At 43.8% G+C, this 23,143-nt stretch overlaps 1 protein-coding gene across 5 annotated transcripts in view; it reads right to left on the reverse strand.

Moving 5' to 3' along the window:
* LINGO2 (leucine rich repeat and Ig domain containing 2) overlaps positions 1-23,143 on the reverse strand; it is a 350,487-nt gene that overhangs the window by 145,366 nt on the left and 181,978 nt on the right. Inside the window, exon 3 of one of the 5 annotated variants that reach the window (XM_079959461.1) lies at positions 14,896-14,943. The exons of the other annotated variants lie outside the window; for them this stretch is intronic. The gene's annotated coding sequence lies outside the window, so the exon portion shown is untranslated. The remainder of the gene's footprint in view (positions 1-14,895; positions 14,944-23,143) is intronic. 5 annotated transcript variants of the gene reach the window in all.

Genomic DNA, 23,143 nt, shown 5'->3' on the forward strand with positions numbered 1-23,143 from the left:
AGAGCCATGTTGCTGAAGTAACACCTGGAAGATCAAGGTTATCTGCACCTTCTCTGTAATGACATGTTTTATCCAAGAAACTATCCTCAAAGCTCATTTCAAAGGGGTTTGCACTGAAGCTCCCTCCTAAATATTCTTTGCAATCCAGAGGAAATAAAAAGACCCACTAAAATGGTATTTTCACATTAATTCCGATTACATTTCACCGTGCATTGAAGTGGTGGCAGACTGATTTTTACCAGGCTAGAAGAAATCTAATAGTGAAACCAACACTGTGTTATGGCTGCATTTCTAGCTTATTATATAGACAATTTAAGACTAAAAGGGATTTGATCCCCACAATTGAACTAAAACTGCAATTATTTTAAAATAATGGTAAAACTGTCAGAATTTTGGATTGTAGTTTGGATTGGTTGTATTCTTAAGAAAAATATGAATTTCATAGCCCTCTGAATTTGTAAGAAGAGGTAAAGATATGAACAATAGCAAGGCATTTTGAATTCCACGACTTCACTGGAAAGTATCTAAAGACCTCCAATTTCAGATTTTTAGTCAATGGAAGTTGCATGGTGGTTTGGTCTGTTATGCTTTCTTTTGATGTGAGCAAAAGGAAGACAAGTCAAATTATTTCTGCCCTACCTACAGTGATGGAATATTTGCTGAAAGCACTCAAAATTTCACAAATGGCCAAACAGACACTGTCCATCAAGGAAATGGAAAAAAAAAAACCCAGAATAATTTTCTCCCACAAATGACTACTAGCCAATGGACAATGCAGTGCATGCAGGGTAATTACAGAGTTAGGTAGGAAAAAATTAAATGGCAAAAATAACTTGCTCCTTCTCTTACTCAAGTGAGCAAATTGTGTCCTTCCAGGTTTTAACTTAACAATCATCCACACCATAATATATAAACTTCCTGCAGACCTCCCTCACCCAACATGGAGATGGCCAGGGATTAAGTGCTAGAGGCTAACTTAAATGCCAACCCCCCATATACAGTTTCAGTATGTACATGTTCAGGTGAATACCTGAACATGCCTTGTAGATCTACCATCCTGCAACCGATATCTGAAATTTAACATGTCCACACATGAACTGCTCATCATCAGACATAAGTGAAAAGGAGATTGCATACCCTCCAAGTTTCCATATTATTCCAGGGACAGTCCTGGATTTACAGAAGCCATCCCAGTTTCTGATTTGATCCCGGAATGTCCTGCTTTTCTTTCAGTAGTCCCTGTTTTCATTGAGAAATGTTGGAGGGTATGGAATAGGATATACCCAGAATTTTTTTTTTCAGCCGGCACCTCTCAGGTGGGCACCACTGCCATTCTAAGAGAACAAGGGAGGTGTGTTCCAGCTCCCTATTTTCGTTGGAGAAATGTTGGAAGATATGAGATTATTGTAAACTGTGAATCAGCATTTAATGCCACACAGACAACAAGAAGAAAGGCCAGCATGCTTGACTGGTTGAAATACCACAGCAAATGTATTAAACTCAACAAGGTACAGACTTCGATGATGGACAGGGAGATAAAATCCTCAGGATGCCAACATCTGAGGAGAAGGCCCATCTCACTCTCATTTCTTCTTAACTCCCTATCTTGGAAAGTAATTGTGCCTCCCGGGCTGCTTACGCACCAAGGCCATTCTCTGCTGCTCTTCGACTCGGCAGGCAACCTCAGGCATTAAATGCTCATATCACCTACTGGAACTGCAAAGCTGAGATAAAGAGATTTTGAAACTTAAAGTCATGTTGCCACTTTAATGTGTGTGTGCGAGCGGTGGAGGCGGGAGAGTTTTGTGCTTGCTTCAGCTGGGTGACCATAGACTTGCCTCCGAAACACAGTGTTCCAGGGGACAGAATTAGCTACTAGAGAAGACAAGTGAACTTGTGTGGAAAGATGATTCCAGACAGCAAGCTTTATAGATGTCAGACACTGCGTACGAGGGTTGAAATGAAAACTCTCTGACACGGCAGATTGGTTGAACTATGGACCACTTCATTAAAATAAACATAGCATAGCCTGCAGTGAGAAAGCTATCGGTGTGGGAGCTACATACCAATTTTCGGGCAAGCGCCTGCAGCTGTAGGGCAACCAGCCCCTGCCTGGATAAGGGGAGGCATTGTCCCAACCCCACCCTAAAGGTGAGTGTAAAGGCCTTTCTGTATCACCTCCCCTTGGCCCTAAAATTCTGAGTAGATCAGTCAGATTGATCCCAAATACAGCCCATATTCTGCTCCTGCCCTAAATTCTGAAGGTGCAGGCTTAAGGAACCCCCCATCACACTCAAAAGTGTCTGGGGTGTGTGTGTCACCAAGCTGATTGGCGTATTTCCCTTCCTGAGCCACAAACATGCCCCATTGCCCGATACAAGATCGGGAGCAGAGAAAAGATGCTGAAATAGAGGCCTGGTTTGACTTCATAAACTGTGGTTCATGACTGCATGCCAGCTTCAGTACAAAGATCTGTATGCTAGGTTCTGCATTCTAACTGAACAGGAGAACTCTGGATTAATGTCAGCTGACAAACAAGGTAAATAAACCAGGATCATGACCTCATAGAAGGAATGAAAGAGGAGAGTTAGGCCTTGATACTCATATCTAGCTTCATAAACCAGGATTCAGGAAGCTTGGAATGATTAGCCAAACCATGCCCAAGTATCCAGTGCTCTGCAATTCATATGGAAGGACTGTCTTGAGTCAACATATGTGGTAGTTCAAGCTCAGGCTTGTAAATAGCTGCTTGCCTGCTTGCTGGTGGTAAGGATGAATTCCAGGTCACCAAGCAGGGAAGCTTTTCAAATCATTTTATTAGGCTACAAATGACTAATACAAGCTAGTGATGGTTGGGGCCACCACTAGTTTCATAATCAAACAGATGAATTCCTCTCAGATGGTTTACACAAAACAGAAACCTTGTTCCCTTTTTATCCATCAATCTCTCCTCTCATATCTAATTAAATTCAGTCATGAAACCAGCAATATAGGGAGATGACAATTAGATGCAACCCTTGGGCAGTTTTACGCAGGCATTTAGCACCCAAATCCAAATCATTATGGCTTAGCCAAAGGCCATCATCAGTCACAATAGTGGGAAACCGCCACTCAAAAGACCAGTAAAACATAAACTAAGAGTATCATCCCTGCAGTCTCCAATACAAATCCAATATATGCTATAGTACTTAAAAATATAGCCCATTACAAACAGGATTCTAGCCATTTATAATTTACTCAGCACTTCAACCATCAAATGGTTCCTCACTGTCCTACTTCATTCAACCACCTAGAAGCCATTCATATCACATTCAGCACATTTAACCCCCATGCATGCTGCTCAACAGCACGCCATAGTGTGCATGTCTGCATGAATCACAGTTTTGGCTGCCTGACTCCATGCCATTGCAAAAACAAACAAACAAAAAACCTTCCAAGAGTGATTGCACTACATGGTCATTGTGGGCATGGACATGCACATCAGTGAATATTCTCCACCATCTTACCTACAGCATAGCTCACGGAATTTTAAGTGAGCCTGTGAAACCATGCCTTGCTTCTGCAACAAAGAGGCCTGTCCTTTCTAGTAGGATGAATCCTACTCCTTCACACTGTAGAGAAGGATCCCAGCCTACTTAACATTCTGATGCTTGTTTGCTTCTATGAGAAAAGCTTTAAGAACACAAACAATACGTTCTGGGAACATGCATAGGTTAGCAGCTAGTGACAGCCCCCAAAAAGTGTGTGTGTGGAATAAATGTGATGTGGGAAAACCACGATTGCTTAAAGGCAGCTATGGGAGGAGAGGGGATGAAAGCCATTGCATTATATGGATGTGTGTGTGCAAACCTTTTGCAATGTCAGTCACACACCTCCTCATTTGCTATTGGCAATGAGGCGAAAGGGACAAGCATAATGTGCAGCTACCTTTTGCCTCTTGCATATGGCTAATAGTAGCTTTAGGAAAAAGGTAAGGCTGATTTAATTCTGGAAAATGACATGGAGGAAGGCTTAATTTGCTCTCACCCAGCAGCCTGCTTCCAATCCAAATTGAGGTCCCAGTTAAATTCTTTTAAGCAAATAAAAATTGGGAGATTCCAGTATAGATCTGCTGCATGAGAGCTAGCTTGTTCCTATTATAATACAAACAGACTCAGTGTAGCTCTTAGGACATTGTTCTCTGCTTAGGTGCATTGTGTTTAGATTTATCAATTTCAACATTACACAACAAAATGTGTGCTGAGAAATTTCCCCCAGATATGTTTTCAAAATCCATGTAGGGAAATGTGTTGCTGGGATCAACATTTAACCATCTAGATCCCTACTGAAATGCCCTTTAACATATGCCTCTATTAGACCTTGTTCTGCAATATGAAACTTGTTCTTCCCATAACGGATTAGCATGAGCAATGAGAAAATTCACCGGGAAAGAATTACTTGAATCTCCTGGAACCAAAGGGATTATTTTGACTATCAGAGTATCTTGTGTACAGTAATTTGGGTCAACACCAAGACACCAAGGGGGTTGGTTCATGTGTTAATGTGATATATTCCATTGCAAAGGAACATTTAAAAACTCTCTCAACTCTAATTGAAGCAACATGAATATGGGTGGTGAGTTACAAACCCAAGCAACCTTTACAGCTGCCACTTATCCTGTGGTAAGCCTGGGTGAAAGGCAGATCACACAACAGAAACAGAATGGGTCACATTGGTTTGAAGAAACCCTAGAGGTTCTGGAATCTAGTAGGTGTCAAAATTCCCCACACTCCAGAGCTAGGCTGGAGGACCTTGAGGAGGAGGCACATTGGGGAAGTTCCTCAGGTAATTTCCTTAAAATATTCTGCCCTAGAAACCACTTTGGATTAAGTGCTCAAGAGTGAGCCTTCCCAACTTCTCCATAGCCTAAGAAGGCTGATCTGCCATCTTCCTCAGATTCTAAGGACTTCTGAGTTAGTGAAAGAGACAGTCCTTTTAGTGCCACAATCATCATCATCATCATCTGTGCAGAAGAATGCAAACTGTGCTCTAGTTGCATGTACTATGCACATGTAGACTGAGCTATTCAGGAGTTCTAAAGATTGTCGCTCATATCTCCTCAGGGAGGGCCAATTGACATTTTGGGAACCATGAGATTGTGTCACTGAACTACAAATATATAAGAAAACTAGTGCGGCAAGGTGGTGTAGATTCTTTTTTTTTAAAGTCACTCTTTTTTACATTTGTCTACTAACCTTTGCAACAAGCTGAAACAGACACCACATCCCTCAGCAAGAAGACAAAGTCTCAACCTCTCGGCAGATGCAGGTGTTTATTGTTATTTTCAAGCTACTCACTCTTATTGATCTCCTGTCTAAAAAAATCTGTAACTGGTAAAATACTCCTGGCTTGCATATGACTCCTCTTCTACTGTTCCAGAGAAAGAATGATTTGTAGATTAACAGCCCACTCTCAGAACACATGCATTTTATATAATCAGAAATGACAGGAGATTTCTGTGTTCTGCTCACACACTTTCACAAATCACTTTCCCAGCTTCTCTTTGTCGATAACACACTGTTTCTCCAATCAGGCTCTTTTTTTGTCAAGCTAAAGGGCTCTGTATGAGCATGGAAATATCCCACAGTCTTGCCATTCAAAAACAAAACACAAACCCTGTGTGTTTACAAGTAAAACATAGCAGCAGGGTTCAAGCAAACATTTTATTGATCTGCATTGAAAAAATCAAGAGCATGGTTAACTAAGTGACTGAGGAGGAAAAGAAAAATAACTTCCATGTTCAGTCTCTCTGTTACTTTGTGACATGAGAATATTTTTACTCATTCCCAATCAAAACGTGCTACAGGGACTTTTTCTTTTATTTTTGTTCGTGTCAGGCAACTATTAGTTTCCTATTAGTTAAACCACAGTGAGCCCTGGGCTCACCACCCCCTCCATCTCCTCCCCTTGTTTTCACAACCCACAAGATGATTGTTTACACTTCACTTTTAAACTAACCACAGTTTCTCCAGGTTGTGTGTGCTCAGAATACCAGTTCGCTTCAACCAGGGCTCAGGAGCCTGTTGCCCTCCAAAAGTTGTTGGACTACAATTCCTCTGAGTCTGAACATCACAGGGAACTGTTGTGAGTCCAAAATGAAAAGCAGAAACCTCTGAACTTTTCTTTTGGTGCATGAAAGAAAGGAAGAGAGGAACATAGGAGCCTGGGTTTCACACAGATAACTCAAACAGTGGCTTCCCCTTATGTCTGAACCCAGACTAAAGGTGGCTAGGGCCTAAGGGCCACTGTGCTATACTGTCCACAATCTCAAATTGCAAAAAATAATAGAACAGAGAAAATGAAAAACCCTAGAACAAAGGGCAAGTTTTGCATATATGAATTTAGAATTCTGGAATAAACTTGTTGCATGTAACACAATGATGGAAGAGGTTCAAGAAGTTGCGTGTTGAGTCCCACAATGCCACCCCCCAAAAAATGCACACTTCACACATCAATTTTTGTTTAAGGTTTTTGGCATAATTTTGGCCACAACTTTATTCAAAATACAAAAAATGTGAGTGGTTGCTTAGGCATTGGTTATGACTATCTGTCCTTGCCCTCAAGGACAGAGCTGGCCTTCCGGACACCAACGGAAGCCAGCGTGGGAAACAAGTATTGGGTGAGAAATGAAGCTGGGAATCAGACCCTCACTTCTCACCCTCATGTTCCTGTGGGGCTTGCACGGCCCAAGTCCGACGCCACGGACAAGGACGAAAAGAATGGCAAGCCCCTGGATTCCTTTAACAGAATTCCCTTTCCGCATCATTTGGAGGGGTAGGCACTTACCCCTCCAAGCACCAATTTAACCAATGCCTAACCGCCAACCTTACAAGTTGTGACGATTTGCTACGCAGTAGGCAAAAACCAAATGGCACCAGCCAATCAGCCAAATGGCAAAATTCCTACCAGGCCCCCACTCCAAGGCGGACGACCCCATGACAGGCATAGCAAGGTCAAGCGATCAAGAAAAACCACCCTAATAAAAGGGAGGGAGGGCGGGTGATCCGGTGCAAAACGGCCAAGAGGACGCCCAACGTCTGGCCCCTATATTTAAAGACTCTGACCCCTCCTCCAAATTGGCAACAATCAAAAATCCCCAGCAACCCAATTTTAACCACTTAAAGGCTCGGGTTCCTCACCAAATCTGCCTAGTCACTGCAGCGTGGCTTGTTCCCCCAACCGCAACACGTGCTCTCTGTTACGGAGAACATGCTTTGTTAATGGGAAGTATAACTTTTCTGTTTGGGCTATTGACATGTTTTTCAATTCTAGTTAGTCTTGACTGAAGGAGGGGGAGACACCAATGATTCTTCACCAGCCTGACTCATCTATGCCTCTTGGCCTCTTCCCATTCGCCTGCTTCAGCTTCTGCCTCTGATTCTAGACTTCTCTTTGCCACAGACTCTCCCAGCTCTTCAACTTCTGACACATCCTCTTCCCAGTCTCCTCCCTCTGCCAACCACCACTCCTCAGGCTCCGAGCCTTCTTCCTTTGGTGGTTCCCCAGCTGGATATTTTGCATCCAACCAGTCCATGACATCTACACTGTTTGGTAGCAGCTTTCCAGGTGTTTCAGACCAAGAGTCTTTTCCAGGCCTACCTGGAGATGCTAAAAATTGAAAATGGGATCTGCTGCTTGCTGAGCACATGCGCCCTGCAGTTCTATGTGAAAAGTACAGCTTAATCCATCCTATGAAAGAGGCAATAGCAGTATTTGCTAAATGAAGAATGATTCACTAGCTGTGGATCTAGGCCAGAAAGCATGGCAAATCATAATATAATTTCCATCTCTCAGTAATTTAAAATAAGGTGATGAGTGGGTGGCAGAGAATGAATGATATTCAATTTGTTACAGCAACAAAAGGTATTTCTATTGCTAATTTTCTCAGAAGAAAATGTAGGCACCACCAGTATTTATGTTGAGGCAGTATTATTATTACTTGCTTTTTAGCGGCATTCCCCCCGCCCCCCATATAGTGGAAAACCGTTGTTTCAAATAGTTACTGATGTAGCCACAAATAATAGAAATCAAGGCCCCAAATTAGCAAGTTGGAAATATAAGCAGATTCAAAGAAAATACTAAACCAAGAGCTAATGACGGCCTAAGGCCTATAATATTTAGGTCTTCCATTCCACCTCTTATTAACAGGGGAGATATAATTAAAACCTCAGATGGACTTAAAATATTCAATTTAATGTCTGAGTCATCAGGATGTTCCAAGGAGATTTGCAGTGCAATACCATACATGTCTACTCAGAAGCCATGTCCCACTGTTAAATCCCACCCCTGCTACAGTGCTAAGTCCCATCTCCAAAGGGTCTCCTAATCTTGAAAAACAGGAAGGAACTTCTGGAAAGTAAAAGAGGCTTTAGGGAGAAAGTTGAATCAGAAACAGCCTCCTCCTCCACATATACCCGTGTGGAGCATCCCCCTGAGTGGAACCATGCTCAGGAGTGCTTCCAGACCACAGGAGTGAAGTTTGGGTCCAAGATGGCCAAGGCTGCAATTTTATTTGCAGTCATGTCAGCGACACAACTTTCCCCTGTGTATGTGTTTTATGAAAGTAGCTTATCAGATAGTGCTTGCCACCTACAAACTGCTGAAAGAAGAATGCAAAACAAGACCGGAAGGCAAGAAAACAGAGGGGGTAAGTGTAATAATCAACGCTTAAAGCAACAAATGGTACAAACTGAGTGAGAAGTATCACTACATTAATGGAATCTAAAGAGATACACAAGAGTAAAGGCGCTTGATTAAACAATCAAATTTCCAAAGCCTAATGGAAATAATAAACCATCTGAAGCTCAACAGTGGGAGAAAAATATATATCCATTTTAGAGTTTTTATTGGAGGGATTTTTACATCAAATATTTAATGAGATGGCAAACATGCATGAATAATTATTTTTACTTACTGTTCCCATTAAGGTAGAGAGGAGCATAATTCTTTCACTCAAAAGTAAAATGAAAGAAAGATAAGTTCTTCCCTGATCTTTAACGCAAAATTAGTTTTTTTATTCTGCATTAAAAAGAGGGGGCAGTGGAATGTTTTTATCGAGCTTCAAACAGAAATAATGAGTGCCTTTATTTAACAAGAATTATAGTCAGCCCTTCTTTTTATGACCATTTAGAATGGCTATAGGTAAAGGTAAAGGTACCCCTGCCCATACGGGCCAGTCTTAACAGACTCTGGGGTTGTGCGCCCATCTCACTCAAGAGGCCAGGGGCCAGCACTGTCCGGAGACACTTCCGGGTCACGTGGCCAGCGTGACATCGCTGCTCTGGCGAGCCAGAGCCGCACACGGAAACGCCGTTTACCTTCCCGCTGGTAAGCGGTCCCTATTTATCTACTTGCACCCGGAGGTGCTTTCGAACTGCTAGGTTGGCAGGCGCTGGGACCGAGCAGCGGGAGCGCACCCCGCCGCAGGGATTCGAACCGCCAACCTTTCGATCGGCAAGTCCTAGGCGCTGAGGCTTTAACCCACAGCGCCACCTGCGTCCCACAGTGCCACCTGCGTCCCAAATGGCTATAGCATATAGAATGGCTATAGCAGGTGCCAAATGTTATCGGTAAAACCACCATGTAAGCTGTTACTGGTCTTTCCCTTTTTGTTACAATGGTACCCTGTGGCCACTAGGCCACAGTGGTAATATAAGAACTCAAATACTGGCTGGTGCCTGTTGGGACTGGTAGGGCAGAAGGCTGGGAGAACAGCAGGTAGCAGCAGAGTGAGTGATGGAGACACCCAACTCATTCTAGTTTTGTCCCCATTCTCGCTCCCTCCCTGTCTGATTAGATCCTGTGAGGCTCACTTTTGGAAATGCCAGCTGATTCTAAGGTCACTCCTTGGGAAAAGATGACTTTTATGGGGCATTTGCAGGTAAATGTTTGGAACCTGCATAGGCACCAATGCGAATAAACAGAAGCTCCAAGTGACATTTTCTCCGGAATTGAAATAGACTAGACTGGCTTAACTAAGTGAAATATGCTCCCCTATATAATTCTAATGAGTTATTTGTTGAAACTTCACAGATGAACTACCAAGAGGCTAAGTGCTGCCCAAGACAAATGTTACTGTACTCTTACAACTTGGTGACTTTGGGTTTAATGAACAGGATTTGACCCATCTTTTCTTCGCATGCATCTATATTCCACTTCTGTCTTGTTTGATAAATGCAGCCAAAGCCAGTCAGGATGAAAGAATGGAGTGATGTGTGTTTATTCCACATCAGGCAAAGGAAATGTCACAGATATTGACAATGAAAAGAGAAGGGTATCTTATATTTTGCTGCACTTGATAGCTTTCAGACATACTTCAAAATCCCATGGGAAGGTATGTCTCTGTGCTATCACCTCTATCTTTTAACTTACAGAGAAAAAGCTTAGCAAATCTGGCCTCCAAAGGTAGAAGATAAGCAACTTTATTTTGGCTTAGAAGATAAGTTTCTCAAAAGTCTTGTCACCGGTGCACAGTCATTATGAGGTCAACAAATGGAAATGGTCAATCTTAATATCACCATGAGATTCTTCTGTTTTAAAAAACTTGTACCATACTACTGGTCAAATGTTTAACATCATTACCTTTACATTGTTTATGTAGCCAACATGGCGTCACCGACAAAAAAGAAGGAGATATCAGCAGCCTGGGGGGAACCACAAAATTTGCAAAAGGGAAAAAAAAATAATCTTTGTAAAGCAGAACCTAAAGAGTTGACACTTAAAGTAGTTCACATTCCTAGTAACCACCAGTACAGAGGAATAAATTTGTCATGTGATTAAGATGATCAGTGTCTCTCCGTCTGAGAACCTAGATATTTCCATCACATTGCCACAAGGTATATATATAACAGGTTGCTCTACTGTTAAAGCTACCTAAACAGTAAAGGCAGGATTAAAGACTATTATGGATTTCATTACAATTATTTATACATATCATGTTAATATGTGGAGATACAGTACTGCTTTACATAACTCTCCTTTAAGGAAGATTCTAGTTAGTGGCCTCTGATCACTCCGGGCCATTCCCAACATAATATGCTGTTCCAGTACTTTGAGATTGTTTGGACAAAACAATTATTGCAGATCCTCCAAGTGTCCCTATTTTCCAGGGACAGTCCCCGATTTACAGAAGCCATCCCAGTTTCTGAATTGATCCTGGAATGTCACGCTTTTCCTTAGGACGTCCCTATTTTCAGTGGAGAAATGTTGGAGGGTAAGTTATTTGGTTAGTGGCAGCTGTCCTTTCCTGTCCCCTTCTCTTCTTCCAGTAAGGGGGGGGGGGGAGACAGTGACAAAATTAATTGGGAAAATATCAAAACAGTACAGTGGTACCTCAGGTTAAGTACTTAATTCATTCCAGAGGTCCATACTTAAACTGAAACTGTACTTAACCTGAAGCACCACTTTAGCTAATGGGGCCTCCTGCTGCTGCCACGCTGCCAGAGCAAGATTTCTGTTCTCACCCTGAAGCAAAGTACTTAACCTGAAGCACTATTTCTGGGTTAGCAGAGTCTGTAACCTGAGGAACCACTGTAATAGCTTGATCTGTTGCAAAAGGCAAACCAAGCTGTGGATAGCTGCTAAGGTTGTCGGCCATGTTGGATCAATGACTGCACAGAATTTTACGTTTCATCGTTCAGCTTTGCTGCTGAATAATAGTTATGTAACTATTTCCATATGCTGTATTTGTTCAGTAGTTTACATTACAACAAAGGGGCAATAATTCTCCTCAGTACCACCATGCTAGCTTTTCCTCCTCACAATGTGTAAGATTGTCTTAAGGACCCTCTTGCCTTCCTTTATATAAGAAACACTGACAGAAGCTGCATCTCACAAGCCCTTTAAAACACCTTATAGGGTTTTTCTTCCCATGGGGTGAACAATCTATGGAGATTAGCATTCCTCTCACCAGAGAATCTTGTTAGCAAGGTACAGAAAGGAATCAGATCTTACAATGAAAGCTGTGAACTACAACATGGAACATCTTTCTTCAAGTCCCTTCTTCCTTCATCTTTATTTTCACTGACTCACCAACCATACCAAAGCTTACACCATGAATATAAATCATATCCGGGAGGAATTTCTCTTCCCGAAAGGCTGGGAGTAGAGACATGCATGTTGTTTTATCCTTCAAACAATGTGCTGAATATTTTATGAGTAATGAAGCTTAACAAGCCTTTCATGAAAGGAAGAAAAAAAATGAAGGAGAATTGGGCTTATTTCATTTCCTTCTCATTCTCCATCTTTAACCTCTTCACTTCCCTGCATTTTGGGCATATTAGTTTGCCACTCAAAGTAGCTTATCCATGCAAAAAATTCAGAACAAAGATGGATATAACAAGGGGACCAGCCTTAAATTAATTCTTCAAAGAAATGTTGTCAAAATTGAACATATTTAATATGATTGCCACATCTATGCGGATCATAACTACATGCTGTGAAAGAAAGGAGCAATTGGTAGATGAAAGCACCTACCCAAGTACAAAAATGAACCTAAACACGTGAAACTATATCCAGCCTGCTCTCTCTTTGCCTCCCATTTCTTTTATTGTCTCCACTGAAATTTAGACGGCAAGTTCTTTGGCGCAGGGAGCTGTCTCTTTTTGCTTATGCTGCTCAGTGTAAAACACAAGGCACACTGATGGTGCTACAGCATTATTAATTATTATTAATATTAGTAATAAATTGTTAACATCACAATTTTGGCTATGCCTACTCAATAAGAAATCTCACTGAGTTCAACTGGCCTTAATCCCAGTTAAGTGGGTTGCCGGCAGCCTGAGAAATAAATGGAATATTTTAATATTTTCTAAAGTAACATATTTAACATGCATGCCTTTAGCATATTCCCTCTACACTAGAGGTAGCCATGAAAGGCACAGAATGGTAAAATAGATTGAACAACCCTTTTGGACCAGGTCAAAGGCCCACGCAGTCAAACATTCTTTCCCCAAGTGGCTCAACAGATTGTAGGAAGACATTCATATTTCTGCTCCCCAGCAATTGGAATTCAGAGTCATACTGTCTCTTTGGTACATTATGACTAGTATTCATTGATTACCTTATCCAGGATGAATCTCTCTAATCTCCCTTTAAAGCTGTCCCTTTAATAATAATAATTAACAATAATTTATTATTTATACCCCGCCCATCTGGCTGGGTTTCCCCAGCCACTCTGGGTGGCTTCCAACAGAATATTAAAATACAATAGTCTATTAAACATTAAAAGCTTCCCTAAACAGGGCTGCCTTCAGATGTCTTCTAAAAGTCTGGTAGTTGTTTTTCTCTTTTACATCTGGTGGGATGGCGTTCCACAGGGCGGGTGCCACTACCGAAAAGGCCCTCTGCCTGGTTCCCTGTAACTTGGCTTCTCTCAGTGAGGGAACGGCCAGAAGGCCCTTGGAGAGGGACCTCAGTGTCCAGGCAGAACGGTGGGGGTGGAGACGCTATTTCAGGTATACTGGATGGAGGCGGCCAAACCACAGCTTGTGGGTATGATATGCCTTGGGCCCAGCCCCTGTCTCCTGCAGCTTCTTTTAAGCAAACCACAAAATGTCAGAAGATGAAATCATGGATGTGGTAACCTCCAGGTGCTATATGTTACAACTCTCATCAGACCCAACCAACCTTACTAATGGCCAGGGTTGGTGAGAGTTGTCAGTCACGTTGGCGACTTCTGTCCTACATCATGTTTAGTTTCTCTCTTAACACTTTCTTAGAAAGAATCCTCGTTCAAAATACCCTAAAAACACCAAGGTGATTCCTACTATGGAGACCATATGGTTTCTTTGTTGCTTATGTCCTGACTATTTAATAGTAATAAATAGTTACTATTTAGCAACTTTTAAAGCAAACAAGAAAAATTGGACGGTGCTCTGTCCTAGGAATCACCTTGCTATTTATTTTTAGGAGTTTTTGAACAAGGAACCTTTCTAAGAAAGCATTTCAAAGCCCCACCATCTTAATGTAATAGAGGATCGCAGAGAATCTAGCACACAAATATTTGCCGGCAGCATGAGGAACTGCCTATGTAAATTTTTATTACATCCTCCTAATAGAAATTCAGCACTCTCTTCTGTGGATCTGAGCAAGCTCACTCCCAAAGGCGAACACCACATTCCTTTCCAGAGGCTGGCTGATCAAAAGAAGTTGCCTGGCTAAGTAAATGTCAAGTCTCAAACCTTACCGGGGAGACATACTCCTTGAGGGAAGCTTTAGGGGTGCGAGTGGCAGAAAGGGAATACCAGCATCTCTTATTTTCATTGCTGCATGTGCAGTGCAGAATGTGTTAGAAACATGTTGTCTGAATTTTGAGCCCCAAAGGAGTTTACTTTGTCCCTCAGAGAAACTGAAATCAATTCTGGGATTGAAGATTTGTGCTGTTGTTCAGCTGCTCAGGAGCACCAGATGAACTTTAAAAATACATCCTTTTTGAAAGCATTGGCTAACCAGAATTGTCTACTCAAAATTATCTGTTTGAAAATAACTACCAAATTCATCCATCTCATGAACAGTGAATTCGGGTGGTTGAGTGTGCCAATAGATTTGAGCAAAAACATGCCCACTGAGAAACAAGAGTGAGATAGCAACATGCACAACTGAACCCTGAGGTATGCAAACATACACAATATTAAAAAGACAACAACAAGCAAAACAAAAGGTGACAACCTGCCCAGGCTGCCCTCCAGGAGCCTCATAACATCGAGCATCTCTTGAAAAATAAAAACAGGAAACAGGAAGGAGAGCACAAAATGAACTAGCCTGTTTGAGTCCCTCCAAGCTTATATATTATAGAGGAGGTCATAGCTCTTTGGCATCCCGAACAGAAGCAGAAAAGGCCTTTAGTTTTCCTCTTACCTATTAAAAGCTGCATTAACTGCATTGCACTGCGGTATATGAACTGAGCTACAAGAATACACAGCTTAAAGGACTTAAATTATTAGATGAAAAGCTCATACCTGTTTAAATTCTGATAAGAACTGGTTAGAAAAAGAAAAAAAAAAGGCAAAAATATTTGAAATGCAAGACAAGTAATGTAGGCACACCATTTTCAACCGAATGAGAAAAAACAGAAATAAATTTGCTCTAATAAAATCACATTATGAAAAACTGATGTATTTTGGAAGCTAAACGTGAAATATTATCACAATTCAATTAAAAAAAAAGTCCCATTAATTCAAAAGAAGTAATGTCTAAGACTCTCTAGGAAAGTCTAACTACAGAAGGACAAGTCCTATTCTGGCTTTATTAATCTGTAACTGTTGGAGGCATGGAACAAGGCATCTTGGTCTCATCCACTGCATACCTGACTTTCCCATGTCAAGTGGGATGTTCTGAAAGAGCTTGAAAGTCTTGCTTGAGCATGTTTATTACCCTCCCTGCAATTGGGAACCCTGTGTGGCTAGGGCTGCTAATTGCAGGGAGACTCATAAACATGTTCACATGAATACACTCACAAAGCCCCTTCAGAGCTTGCTGCTACCTCCAGCGTAGTTGTGGGAAGAGGAGGGCAGGCTGGCTCACATGACCCTGTGCCCGCAACCAGGGCTAGATTTAGGTTTGATGAGGCCCTAAGCTACAGAAGGGGCCCTTTATATGTCCACCTGCCCTTTGTCAACAGCAAATTGTCACTGTATTTTGTGTTGAATATATGCTATATGGTAATTTATGGACCTAATAGGTATCTAAAGCCATTTGCACATAACAAAATATGTATTTTATCAAAGTAATTGTTGAACTGAAATGCAATTAAGAAGAAGTATATTAATAGTGAAATACAATTAAGAAGAAGTATATTTTTTGGGGGCCCCAAGAGAGTGGGGCCCTAAGCTATAGCTTGTTTAGTTTATACGTAAATCTGGAACTGCCCGCAACACAGTTAAATAGTCCTACCGCCTGAATGTGTGATTGTAATCAGTTTGTGGACTGCCCTTATGAAGAAGGACAGTAAATAAATAAATAAATGCCAACGCTTCTGATTTTCTCCTCGATATCAGGAGGAAAAGGGAAGCAAGCAAACCAACCTGATGTTTCTATGGGCTTAGGCAGGTAGCAGCAAATCATGGTTTCAACCTCAGCCTCTTATATTGAATATAGGATATGAAGGATTGTGGCGGCAATGTGAAGTGTTCAGAACATTTAAAAAGTGTTATATAAATTACAATCAGTTAAACAATCATTTGATTTAGCCTGCACCCAATGTGGAACGGGCTCAAGGTTTCAAGACCTATAGGGAATCACTGGCAAATCATTTAGGCTAAAATCTTACAATACTTACCTGGGAGTAAGTCTCATTGGAATTTCTGCTATGATATGCAAAAGCACGTCACTAATGAACTATTGATATTGATTAATGTTCTACGCATGACTATTCTCATTTTCTTTTGGTACTATGTGAGACTTGGTTTTTAATGTTCTTTATGCCTCTTCTGATTTTTTTTTTTGGGGGGGGGCTATCTCTTCTTACCTATAATGCTGCTGCTTTACATACACCTATTTCATTAAAAAAATTAAAAAGGAAATGCCACTGCTAAGTGATCTGATGACAGAAACTGCTCTAGGCATTAATGATGATGATACAGATGTGTTTGGATTCTACTACTTCATATGTTTTAATGCACAGTCATGTGCTCAGGCAGGAATTTCTATTCCAAAGGTGTTGCTTAAAATTCTAAGTGCATAGAGTCTAAGTGCATAGAGTGGGGTAGGGAAACAGTATTCACACTTGAAGGCCCCCTGCCCATCAGTCTGAAGTTGTACATCCTTAAATGTCTGCAACACATGATTATTCTCTTCCCATCCATCTTGATTTTATTGAGATGCAGCAATGACCACTCTTTTCATTCTCCACTCTTTGCAGCATCTATACTCTCAATTCTGCAACCAGCCATTCCCAGCACTTCTGTCAATCACCAAGCCCCTTTCCTTGCTTGTGGTATCTAACATTTGGTACCGCTTCACATTCTGTTACCTGAAGAGAGATTGCACAGTTCAAACTCAGTCTCAAATCGCTTCCTTCAAGCATTTTCTCAGCTAGCGAGGCATTGTCCACAGGATTGAAAGCTAAAGTTCCCTACAGCTTGAATTGTATGCCCCCTCATCAACAGCTGTGGCATTATCAGAGATGACGGGCAGAATCCGAGACCTGGGAGAAGAACTGGTGGAGGAAGACTGGAAGAAATTCAAGGACTATCTACAAAAATATTGTAAATTGTATGATTGTTAAGAAAGATGTAAGATTAGTAAAAACATGGCTTCAACAAACTAGTTATAAAGAATATAAATCTAAATTCAATTGGAAGATGAAAAGATAAATCTTGGATAAGTAATATTTTATGATTAAGCTTTAATAAGTGTATGTTAAATCCCAAAATTTGAGATATTAAATATTGGAAAATTATATTATATGAATTAAATCAAGTTAATAATTTGCTGGTAAAACTTATGTTTAGAAAGCAGGAACAAGAGATGTGAGGAAGTCCAAAGTTGAGAATGAAATGTGGATAATGGAAAATATTATGTATGTTTTTTTTATTGGTTATACAAAATTTAATAAATATTATTATAAAAAACAACAACAACAACAGCTGTGGCATTATCAGACGCACCAGTTTAAACATCACAAAAACTCAATTCCCCCAAAATTTCTATTTCCACTGGGATCCTGCTTAATTTCTCTCTCTCTCTTGAGTCCATTATAGGGTCAGAAAGTGCAGCGACATAAAAACAACTCACCCTATAAGTTGCACTGCTGGTGAACCAGAGGGTGAATTCAAAACAAGGCATGCAATTCACTGGCGTTCTCTGTGCCCTTGGGATCCCCATGTTACAATCAGGACCAGTCCTACCAATAGGCATTGTGTTCCTGCTTCCTCAGGCAGCAGGTGCTTGTTTGGCAGGAAAGAGCAGTATAATACTGAAACAGAGAGCTGTGTGTGTCCATGTGGCTAGCCTGTAGGCCTCATGTGTGGTAAAGGATGCTGTCTCCTCACCAATGTTGAAGTGTCATGAGGGCTGATAGGAAAGTGCCAGACCCGCACAGGTCAAGAAGAGGCCAGAGGCTTGGAGAGCAATTGGCTTTTTGTTCACAGAAAGTAGCACAGCGAGGTCTCCCTGGCTCGACTCCTTCAGCTTGAGAAGTTGAAAGAAACTGAGCTCCGAACCCACCTTTCCCCTCTAGCCTCTCACTCTGGAGCTGTGATGGGATGATGAGCTGCTTGTGCATAAAAGCTTAGTCCCTCAGGGTTTGCTCAGCTTGGCAAAACTCTGTCTTTAGCGGAGCCCTTAAGCATGGCTCCCTCAGTCGCTGGCAGAATCCGACAGTGGGCATTTGCGGAATCTCTTCCAACATAAAAGCTCCTTAACGGAAACGCGTCTTCTGGACTCTCGACGTGACAGTTTCCGGCGAGGTGTGGGTGTCCCTATAGGAGGTCCTGAAATCTCCTCACTGTTTTCGCTGGAAGTGTCCCAGAGCCCTTTTTCTGACTCCCTTTCCCTCGGAGCTCCTTCTCTCCCCCTGCTGGTTCCTTCCTCTGCTGTTAAGTCTCTCCTAACCTCCTTGAGCCCTTCCACCACCTGCTCTGATGGCAGTTCCCTGACATCCACCTCCCCTCCAGGGCCCCCTTCACCCCCTCCCGTCCCTTCCTCCATGGGCGGTGAGGATGCAAAACCCCTGAAAGAGCCTCCCTCCTCTTCCGAAGTCTCGAACACTTCCCTCCACCTGTTGCTCTCCCTGGCCCCCCAGTACTCCTCCTCATCAGGGTCTACTTCTTCTTCCCGCTCTGATTCCGGGAACCCTTCGAACTCCTCTTCCTCGTCGGTGGTGCCAAAATATTCCCTCCGGAACTTCGTTACAGACTGAGGTTTCCTTGGGAACCTTTGATGAAACGTTTCTATCAAAACCTCGTCATTGACTTCCTCTGCACTTACCCAGGTGTTTTCTGACTCTGGTTCTCCTTCCCAAGCTACCAAATACTCCACCTGATTACCCTTCCACCTGGAGTCAATGATTTCCGCCACATGGTTGTTGCGCTCCCTTTCTTCTATGACTGGTCCCTGAGTCAACAACCCTTCATGTCCCCCCCTGTGTGGTGACAACAATGACCTGTGGAATACTGGGTGCAGTTTCATGTGGTTAGGTAACCTGAGTTTGAACGCCACCGGATTGACCTGTTGAATAACCTCAAATGGTCCCAATCTTTTGGGTCTCAATTTCTTGCAACCCCCTTTGAACGGCAACCCTTGGGTCGACAGCCACACCTGGTCCCCCACCCTTATGGTTTCACCTTCCCTTCTATTCCTGTCTGCCTGCTTCTTGTATTCTTCCTTGGCCCTTTCTAGGTTAAGCTGGAGCTGACGGTGGATCGCTTCCATCTCCTCTACAAAATGTTCTGCTGCTGGGACACTCCACCTCTCCCCTCCTTCCCCTGGAAAAGCCCTGGGATGACACCCATAGTTTGCTAAAAAGGGACTCATCCCTGTGGACACATTCTCCGCATTATTGTAGGCAAACTCCGCCAGTGCCAACTTTTCTACCCAATCATTTTCTCTGTCATTGACATAACACCTCAAGTATTGTTGGAGGATACCGTTTGCTCTTTCCGCCTGCCCGTTGGTTTCAGGGTGTCGGGCAGTCGAAAAATTGACTTCTACGTGCAGCAAGCTCATGAGCTTCCTCCAGAACCTGGAAGTAAATTGTTTCCCTCGGTCGGAGACCACCCTCAAGGGGGCGCCATGCAACCTAAAAATGTGTTCTACAAACAGTTTGGCTGTCTCTTCTGCCGTGACCGCATGTGAGCATGCTACAAAGTGGCACATCTTGGTTAACAGGTCTACAACCACCATGACAGCCGTTTTCCCTTTGGACTTTGGCAGATCCGTCATAAAATCTATGGATACTGCCTCCCATGGCCTTTCTGGTGTGGGTAAGGGTTCCAATAGCCCCGCTGGTGCCAACCTCTCCCCTTTTGCTCGCTGGCACCGGTCGCACCCCCTAACATATTCCCGTACGTCTTCCCTCACTTTGGGCCACCAAAACTCCCTGGTAACCAACCACATGGTTTTGTGTTGCCCGAAGTGCCCCGCGGTGGGGCTGTCGTGCAATTGTTTGAGTACCCGACCCCTCAATTCACCTTCCAGTATGTACAGTGCCCCCTTGTAATACAACGCTCCGTTCCATTCTTCAACCCCCCCTGTGTTCTCTCCACCTCCCCGTAGTCCTCTGATTTTATCTTGGGCGTATTCATCGTTCTCGATTTCCTCTACCAGTTCTCTTTGCCCCACCAATGCCGCCCCACACACCCAGTGGTCCTCAGGGATGATATGACTCTCCTCTGGCTCCCCCTCTCCCTCTAAATACTCTGGTTTACGAGAGAGAGCGTCTGCTCTGACATTCTCCTTCCCTGGCACATAGCAAATTTCAAAATGGAATTTGGAGAACTCCTGGGCCCATCTCACTTGTCTCTGGTTCAGTACTCGGGCAGTTCTCCAGTATTCTAGATTTTTGTGGTCGGTGCGCACTTGGACCTTGTGTTGCGCTCCAATCAGCAAGTGTCGCCATCTCCGGAACGCTTCATGAATGGCGAGTAGTTCTCAGTCGTACACGGTGTAGTTCCTCTCGGATTTGTTCAGTTTCCGCGAGAAGAAGGCACACGGTCTCCATTCCGATGTGTCTTCTCCCGGCTGTAGAAGCATCGCCCCCACCACTCGGTCTGACGCGTCAGTCTCCACTCTCATGGGTTGCTGTAGATCCATGTGCAAAAGTTGTTCTTCCGACGCAAACGCCTTCTTCAATCTTTCGAACGCCCCCTGCGCCTCTTCCGTCCAAACAAATTTCTTCTTGCTGCTGAGACAATCAGCGATGGGCGCCGTTAAGTGGGCAAAGTTCTTGATGAACTTCCGATAGAAGTTTCCGAAGCCCAAGAACCTTTGCACGTCCTTCTTAGTTTTCGGTGTCTTCCATTCCAGTACCGCTTGAACCTTGCTGGGATCCATGGCCAATCCCTTGTCTGACAACCGGTACCCCAGGAATTCCACCTCTCTGGTATGAAACTCACACTTCTCTAGTTTCACCCACAGCTGGTTTTCTTGCAGTCTGCTCAATACCTCTCTTACATCTCGCACATGCTGTTCCTCATTCTCTGAGTACACCAGGACGTCATCTAAAAACGCTACACAGTTTTTGTATAGCAATGGTCCCAGCACGTGATTCATGAACGATTGAAAACAGGCCGAGCCCCCCTGTAGACCGAAAGGCATAACGAGGTACTCAAAGGCCCCCAAGGGGGTGAACATAGTGGTTTTCCACTCGTCTCCCTTTCTCATACTGTCAGGGACTCAGCGGGAGCGCAGGGAGGAGAGGAGATGGAGAGCGAGGGGGAGCAATCCGAGGGCAGCGTAGGAGAAGATGACAGCAGCCCGATAGATTCCATGAGCCTCTCCAGCGAATCGGAAGATTCACAGAAGGGGGCGCCGATGGGCAGGGCAAGGGGCGACCCAAGGGGGACACCCCAGAAGCAAGGGGCCAGCGGGGACTCCCAGAGCAGCAGTTGGAAATCAGGACCAGCTTCCCCACCAGAGCGTAGTGGGGGGGAGGAGTCCCAGGTGTCAGAGCCCACATATGCACCACCAGCGAGAGAAGATGAGTCAGGGTTGACCACGCCTCCATCGGAGAGCGAGTTAACGGTCAAGAGGAAAGTTGCAGGCTGGGCGCGCGCGCCAAGTTCAAATGTACAGGCGAGCGGCACAGAAGGTAGCCTGGATAGGGGACCAGGTCCTAAAGCCCGCCGGAAGGAGGGGCAAGAATCATCAGGGTCAGCGTCAGAGGAGTCCAGGAAGGATGAAACCCTAGCGGGCAGGAGGGCCCAGAGGAGAAAGGAACTTAGGAAGAGGTGGAGCAAGGCGAAAGTCTTAAACTGGTGTGGAAGGGGAGGAGACTCAGACGGGACTTCGCCGGTCTAAGGTCGAGACGTAGAGCTGCACGCTGCGGCTTTAAAATGGAAACTGAACCTCAATAAAGACTTTTGTACATAACTACAGCCTAGCGTTGGTCCTCTGTGAGCTGGGACCTGGAGGCAGCTCTGACACATACGTATCAGGTTATACGCCCCCCTTAGGTCCAGCTTGGTAAAGATTTTCCCTTTCCTCACGCGGGTCAAAATGTCATCGATTCTGGGCATGGGGAAAGCCACTGGTTCTGACACTGCATTCAGGGCCCGGAAGTCCACGACCAATCTGGGTTTATCAGTATTTTTTTTGTCCACAAAGAACACTGGGCTGCCCCCCACCGCACGTGACTCTCTGATGAAACCTCGCTTGAGGTTCTTGTCAATGAACTCCCTTAACTCCTGCATCTCCCGGTCTGACATTGCATACAGCTTGCCCACTGGCAGTTGTGCTCCTGGGAGTAAGTTAATTTGACAGTCAAAGGGTCTGTGCGGGGGCAGTTTATCTGCTTCTCTTTCGCTGAAGACGTTAACCAGGTCGGCGTATTGTCATGGTACCTTCCCTTTATCTGTTACTTCCATCCCTGCTAGCGTGGCCTGGGCTCCTACCTGGGCTTCCCCTTTCTTGCAGTGTGCCATGCAATGCGCTGACCCAAAGGAAACTACCCTCTGGTGCCATCCCACTAGCGGATCATTCAGTGCCAGCCAGCTCATCCCCAAAATAATGGGCGCTCCTCCCAAGGTGGCCACATTAAACGCTATCAGTTTGGTGTGTCTTGCCACCCTCATTATCATTGGGACAGTCTGTTGGTTAACTTCTCCCCCCAACAGCTCCCTCCCATCAATCGTGGTCACCTGCAACGGGTTGCTCAAAGGGATAGTCTGTATCTGGTGTTCGGCTGCAAACTCCTTACTCATAAAGTTGCAGGAGCTGCCTGAGTCCAATAGCGCCTTCACTTTTAGTGGGTGTCCGTTTGCCAGCTCAAGCAACACCTCTATTACAAGCGTTGGTCTTGGGGGTTCCGGCGTGGGCACATTCACTGCTCTTTGGCCTGGCTGCTGTGCCCCGATGGTGGCAGCCAGGCGTTGGCTTTTACTTGCTCTTTAACCCCCTCCTCCTCCCCTCCAACAGCTCCCGCCATCCCTTGCCATTCCTTTCTTTG

Source organism: Podarcis cretensis, assembly GCF_951804945.1.
Source record: "Podarcis cretensis genome assembly, chromosome: 17".
Classification (NCBI taxonomy): domain Eukaryota; kingdom Metazoa; phylum Chordata; class Lepidosauria; order Squamata; family Lacertidae; genus Podarcis; species Podarcis cretensis.